At 41.7% G+C, this 7,608-nt stretch overlaps 1 protein-coding gene across 1 annotated transcript in view; it reads left to right on the top strand.

The window, feature by feature from the left end:
• The first annotated feature begins 555 nt into the window (after positions 1 to 555).
• Positions 556 to 7,608, top strand: part of LOC145998828 (sedoheptulokinase-like) — a 51,855-nt gene continuing 44,802 nt past the window's right edge. The window contains exon 1 of the mRNA XM_083135485.1: positions 556 to 674. The gene's annotated coding sequence lies outside the window, so the exon portion shown is untranslated. The remainder of the gene's footprint in view (positions 675 to 7,608) is intronic.

Genomic DNA, 7,608 nt, shown 5'->3' with positions numbered 1-7,608 from the left:
TAATCAAGGGTTCCTAGGTGCGATTCTCGATGGATGTACAATTCGGATCCCACTTTAGACTGTAGTTCTCGATTAGCAAAGTGGGCGACTTTAATAAACTTCACAAACTTTAGTGAAACAGTAAGTGTGTGCAAGTCCATATTTTTTTTGGTCTGTATTGAAATTCGTTATTTCTTGACTATGTCGGGAAATTTGTGGGACGAAATGTTCGAAATTTTCCCAACACTGCGGAAATCTCGAACTCTACACACGAAAAGTAGGAAAATCGTCTCCCGAAGTTTGGATCGGGACGGGAATAATTTTTTCGAACCCGATAACTACTTTTTGGATAGTGACGCCGATCCTAAAATCACCTCCCGAAAATCCCCGAAAACAAAGGTGTGAGACCCCCCCCCGCCCCCGCCATTAACACAGCCCCCAACAAAATTTGGGTGAGAAGAATAAAGTGAATGCAGAGCCCTTAAGCTAAGAGCTGATAAATTTATCGTGACGTCAGAAACATGGAGGACGGGGTTTGTGTTGGATAAGGTGTGCGATCAGATAGACTCCGTTGTGGGCGGGTAACGAACTGTAACCTTTTCGATCAACAAACTCACCTTAGAACCTTACAACTGTTAGGTTCCAAATAAAGGAATGAATGAATGAATAGAACCGTACAGCTTTTGGAAAGTATGGTATGTAAAGGATTTAATGTAAAATTACCGAGAAGTGTAAACGTGCATGTTCTAGTACGCCTTCAGCCTTCAACATTACTACTTAATAACATTGCTTTTGCCCACTTGGCGGACGGGGCAGAATCCAATATTTCTTATACATGGACAAAAGAGACCCGAGATACCAAAAAGAGCATGTAGTAGACTCATATTTTATAGACTACCAAGAAGAGAGAATGGGTATTATCGAGAAAAGATAAAAGTCGTCCTCTCCAGTGGATTGCAAACTGGTATGAAGGCGCCTGGGGTTACTACTTTACTATACCGGAGACACCCGTCAATGATTTTATTTCGCACTTTTTTATATCGCTAACGTATTATTTTGCATTCCGGAACATTTATTTAGGTGAAATAATGAATTTCTGACGAAAACAATGCCTATTTCTTACATTTACGAGTACTTACTGTTCTTCCTTATTTCCACACAATATGGCGATAGCTTACCCGTTCATCGCGCGTTGTGCCAGTGTTTTGTCGATTTGGAGTGTGCATGCAGTGTTAACCTTGTTCACCTAAAAATACCTAAATTTAAAAAAAATGGTAAATATACGATATCGCCCGGACGGATTTCTTAAAATTTACAGGAGAAAGTACTTACTGAAATGAGTTTCTTTAGCATTCTGGACGTTCTTGGAGGTATTTTCTTTCACGGACAGTAAAAACTTCGTAGTTTAATGCTGCCGAACAAGAATTAATCACTTTTTACGTAAGAAATTGGCATTGCCTGCCACATTATTATACCATTGTTTCCATTGTGTGCGTGCAGATGGCAAGAGCGTTGAAAGTCACGAGATCTCTGCAGTGTTTCTAAACGTGCCTTCTTTTTACGGAAATTTATATTTTTAACTATGTTCGCCGTGCTTTCTTTGTCGTAAACACGTTGTTGTGTTTCAAGAAGATGATCATCAGCAGAACATGCAACGACTCATGGGTGAAGAAATTCCAACCCATTCAGAAAACATCGAGAGGGTTTGGAAGAAGAAAATATCACTTCACAGGATATTTGGTAAGAGTCTAGTTTACGTCCTTTTCATAAGGAATACGTGTCATATATCATTGGAAAGGATATTGTATAAGGAATTCAACAAACTAAATCCCAAGGCGAGGAAAAATTTCCTGGAGGAGAAAATCGAGAAGAACCGATGTTGTCCGGATATGCGTAATTGAACGTACTGAGGACATTTTTCGATGATGAAGCACATATTTAGGGGTGAAATGAGTTCTAATGGAACCTAACCTAACAGGCCTAATCTAACCTCGTAGGCATACCTCGTTCCCGTGAATGGTTAGTGAGAGAAAGTGTAAAAAGAAAAACTTACTTACCCTACGGATGCCAGAGCGCCAGCTGTCTGCTAGCACGGTCAGACCTAACCCAACCTTATCGTGCATGGTTTGTGGAGGTAAACATGAAAAAAAAAATCGAAATAGTACGTAATTTTCCATCATGAAGGTTTGAAACACTGCTTGCGCACTGAAAATCGACAAAACATAAGCTGGCACGTCATGACGCGTGATGTTCCATTACCAGTTCACGCCATATTGTCTATTGGGTACTAGTTTACTATCCTTCGGACACATTTATTTATTTTTACAGAAGAAACTACTTACTGTAATAAGTTCCTGTAGCATTGTCGAACATCGGGAAGGTGTTTTGTGTGATGTGGGAATGTTTCATAGCTGAAATTCATGTTGTTTGTTGAATATTAATTAATTAGGTTAGTTCTGTTAGGTTAGGAAACATAGTTAAAATTTGGTGTCGTGTTAGTATCAGGATCTGGAAATTGGAAATAATTGCGAACCATTGACGCTAGCCCCACAAACCATTGATGCTAGCCCCACAAACCATTGGCGCTAGCCCCACGAACCATTGGCACGTGGTTAGGTTAGTTCTTTTAGGTTAGGAAACATAGTTGAAATTATATCAAAACAACGTTGATACACCTTCAGGAATGTTCCGCGAAGCAGATACATAAGTACGAATGTCAAAAATTGACGAAACGAAAAAATTAGAGGTGTCCGAAGGATAGTAAATTTTTACCGTCTATTACAGAAGCAGAACAAGTAAGACAAATAATCAATCGTAATATGAAAAGTTGACACTATTTTATGGAAAAGGCATAACTTCACCTTAAAGAATGTTCCGCAAGGCAAAATAGGTAAGTACCAGTGGTAAAATTAAGGAAATGAATGAGTGAAAGGTGTCTGGGCGATATCACATATTTACCAAAAAATTAAAAACACTTCACGAAAGAAGTACAATTTTCGACAGAAAGAGTAATTATTGGTATAATTTAACAATACAGGGAATTTCTCCAATTTGTTTGAAATTTGGATCTCCTAATCACGAATCTGCACTTAAAATTTGGGTAAATATGCGATAATGCCCGGACACCTTTCACTCATTTATTTCCTTAATTTTACCACTGGTACTTACCTATTTTGCCTTGCGGAACATTCTTTAAGGTGAATTTATGCCTTACCTCCACAAACCATGCACGTTAGCCCCAAAAACCATCCACGGGTAGCCCCACAAACCATTGACATTAGCCCCAAAAACCATCCACGGCTAGCCCCACAAACCATTCACACAAGGTTAGGTTAGGCCTGTTAGGTTAGGTTCCGTTAGCACTCATTTCACCCCTAAATTCATCGAAAAAAGAAAGCGTGGCGCCATCTGCACGCACACAATGTAAACAACGGCATAATGTGGCAGGCAATGCCAATTTCTTACGTAAAAAGTGATTACTTCTTGTTCGGCAGCATTAAACTACAAAGGTTTTACTTTCCGTGAAAGAAAATACCTCCAAGAACGTCCAGAATTATAAAGAAACTCATTTCAGTAAGTACTTTCTCCTGTAAATTTGAAGAAATCCGTCTCCGGTGTAGTAAAGTGTTACCTGCCTGGGTGCCGGCTATGGGTCACTATGCCGATGACCGAGGCCATTAAGTAGTTGTCTGTGTTAAATAGTCCATCGCCTCTCAGACTTGTCACAGAATCCTGGCTTAGGCATGGGTATTCTCTGTGAGTGTCCCTTCATCGATTTCATCTAATCATCTCTCATTCTTATCGTTGCATCAGCCAAGAGTGGCAGAAAAATACGGTGAACAACACTAATTCAGGTAACAGTTCGTCATATCGGAGACACATTTAAATCGGATATTTTGTGTTTCGCATGGTTCGTACTTACCAATTGTGTATTGCAGAACATAGTTCAAGGTGCCATTATGCTTTTTACACGAAAACAAACACAATTTTTCACATACAGTGTGATTTTTTTTATTCCCTTCTTCGCTTCCGAACACACAATATGGCAGGCACATCTGGACGCATGTTGTGGGTATGCAGTGTTTCAACCTTTTTCACCGAAAAATACCTACTATCGTGTTCGTCACCAGTGGAAATTATACATTATGCACAGGTAGCTGACGGATAGCCCCACGAACCATTATGCACGGTAGCTGACGGATAGCCCCACGTACCATTTCCGTTAGGTTAGGTTTGGTTGGGTTAGGCAAGCATAGTAAAAAAAAGGAGTTTGAAACACTGACAGTGGGTTACATCATCGAACGTGCGGAGCATGCAGTTCACGTACGGGAAGCATGGCAATTGTGTGACGGTGGGATATTTCTCTTGAAAAATATATGATTTGCCGGTGAAATATATTCCACGATGAAAGTAAATATCTCCATGAACGTTGTAAAGCTTGGAGTAACTCATTTCCGTAAGTAGTTTCTTCTGTAAAAATGAAGAAATGTGTCTCCGATATAACGAACTGTTACCTTAATTCAAAAGCACACGGAATGTTGTGATTAGGCTACACATACTTCATCTTGACCAGAGTGCTTGTGATAGATAACATCAATTTAAATTTACAGCAGATAACATCAATTTAAATTTACAGCCTCACCTTGCACACATAATATGAAACCTATATGCTCATTGTAATATATATATACACACCTGGTTCTCTGATCATCTCATAGGACCCAGAACTACTTCTCAAGGTATACCACAGGGTGCACGCTTAGCCCACTGTTATTCAATATTTATTCCAATGGACTCCATACCATTGATCTTCATGATTTCCAGATACTTCAATATATGGATGACTTTTGCTTCTACCATATTAACACAGATGCCACTCAAGGGATCCTGGCTTTGAATAGGTTACTGGCTTCAATCTGTGCATAGTTTAATACAGCTGGGTTACATTTTAATAATGAAAATTCCAAAATAATGTGTTTCAATGCTACCCGCCCAACCAGATATCCTAACAACATCACCTCCATTCAGAACATTCCTGTTGAACAAACCTGTAAATACTTAGGTATTCACTTTGACAGAAAAACTAACTGAAAAACGCAAATAGAATATCTGCATGCCAAGGAGAAAAAAATAGTGACATAGTGAACGTCACACTTAACTGGGACGAATACTATCACAGATAGAGAGGCGGTTCCAAGGGAATCATAAAGGAATCGTATGTGCTCAGTCCGTAAGTCACTGTGAAGAGTTCACTGCACGCATGCGCAATGGAGTCCTCAAAGGAATTGGGGATTTCCAGCAAGAACAATGCATGGAGAGGGTATGTAATGCAGCAAGAAGGACCGTGACAATGAGAAATGCCTTAAAGACAACACATTCCGACCTCAAACATCAAAACATGAGCACGGAACACAAAATCCGAAAAGTTGAGCACGGTTGCATACCCCAGTTACACGCGAGGAATGAACGAATCATGTCATGTGACATACGAGAGACACATTACTCCACCAGGAGGAGGAAAAGAAAAACACAATATCAGATGATTGCGACAACGTGTATTTTTACACGCGACAACTACGTAATACCCCCTCCCCACACGCACAACAAACAACAAATGGTACAATGTCTTACGCACAGACACTGTACACCAACTGAAGATGTCACTTTCAGTCGTCCCAGACGTGTTGCAGGTGCTGGGATATATATATATATATATACAGGGTGTTTCTAAAGGTCGTTTACAACGCTTGGGGGGTGATTCCTCACACGAAAACAAGCAAGAAGTGTGAGTAACATTTTTACGACTGAGGCTTCGTTTCCGATATAGGAGCCTCGCAAAAGGTGACATAGTGAACGTCACACTTAACTGGGACGAATACTATCACAGATAGAGAGGCGGTTCCAAGGGAATCATAAAGGAATCGTATGTGCTCAGTCCGGAAGTCACTGTGAAGAGTTCACTGCACGCATGCGCAATGGAGTCCTCAAAGGAATTGGGGATTTCCAGCAAGAACAATGCATGGAAAGGGTATGTAACGCAGCAAGAAGGACCGTGACAATGAGAAATGCCTTAAAGACAACACATTCCGACCTCAAACATCAAAACATGAGCACGGAACACAAAATCCGAAAAGTTGAGCACGGTTGCATACCCCAGTTACACGCGAGGAATGAACGAATCATGTCATGTGACATACGAGAGACACATTACTCCACCAGGAGGAGGAAAAGAAAAACACAATATCAGATGATTGCGACAACGTGTATTTTTACACGCGACAACTACGTAATACCCCCTCCCCACACGCACAACAAACAACAAATGGTACAATGTCTTACGCACAGACACTGTACACCAACTGAAGATGTCACTTTCACCACACAAAGGGGGTGGGGAGCAATACCAAGAGTGTTCTCACTGGGATTTGCCGAGGGCGATAATCACAGCCGGTTTTCAAAATGTCTGTCGTTCACTTCTACGCAGAGATGACAGCGACGAATCAAGGATTGTCGAGTACGAGCAAACAAGCCAGGTGCATCTGCTACCGTCGCGGCGGCGACGTTGATGAGAGCAACGAGATCCTCAGCTGATGTGACAGGTGTGTCGTATACGAGGGTTTTCATTTCTCCCCAGAAGAAAAATCGAGAGGGTTGAGATCTGGTGACCTCGGTGGGTAAGGCACAGGCTCATTCCTACCAATGAACCTATTGCGAAACACATCATGCAGGAAATGTACTACATTACGATCGAAATGAGCTGGTGCCCCATCGTGTTGGTACCACATTTCTTGCCGCAGTGGCAAAGGTACGGTCTCCAACAGTTTCGGCAGAACCTCACTAAGAAATGCCTGATACGTGCCACCATTCAGGCGAACAGGGAGAATGTATGGTCCAATTAAATGATCATGTACTATCCCGCATCACACATTCACTGAAAACTTGTGCTGGTGATGGGCCACAAAAAGTGCATGTGGGTTGTCAAAGTCCCAGACATGACTGTTTCTACTAATGAAGACATCCATCCCGATGAAAATGGCTTCATCTGTCCACAATACCTTTGCCCCGAAGTGAGGGTTTGTGTCCAGCTTATGCACGAGGTAACAGTTCTTGTACTTTCTGCAGTTTAAAAGGGTGCATTCCTTCCTCTGACAACACTCGCCAAACATTCACATGAGACGTGTCTCGTGCCCGAGCGAGTGCCAGAATGTTCTGCTACCGCTGTTAACACATCTTATGCAAACTGACGTGTGCGTACACTTCGGGGTCTTCCAACTTCTTGCCGCGGTGGTAACACTGACCCTGTTTCACGCAGTCGACTGCCCACTACCTGAAAGAAGGCGTGAGACGGTAAACGTCTATGTGGAAAGCGTTCTCCATAAAGATGCCTCGCCTCACGGCTATTACCACGTGCCTCCCCATACATAAGATGCATGTCTGCTAGCTGCTGGGTCGTATACGCAGCAATCTGCGTAATATGGAGCTGGAACTACAAAGTATCGTTTTTGTTTAACACTGACACACTGCACAAATTGGCCGTATCACCGTACGAACATCATAGACCAATTGTTGGGATATTTGACTTGCCCACCCCACCACGTCAACTTCTTTCAATACAACATACTAGTACTT

This window comes from Lepisma saccharinum, chromosome 14 (genome assembly GCF_977018435.1).
Source record: "Lepisma saccharinum chromosome 14, izLepSacc3.1, whole genome shotgun sequence".
Lineage (NCBI taxonomy): Eukaryota > Metazoa > Arthropoda > Insecta > Zygentoma > Lepismatidae > Lepisma > Lepisma saccharinum.
The sequence above is the reverse complement of the archived record's forward strand: the minus strand, read 5'-3'. Positions and strand labels throughout refer to the sequence as shown.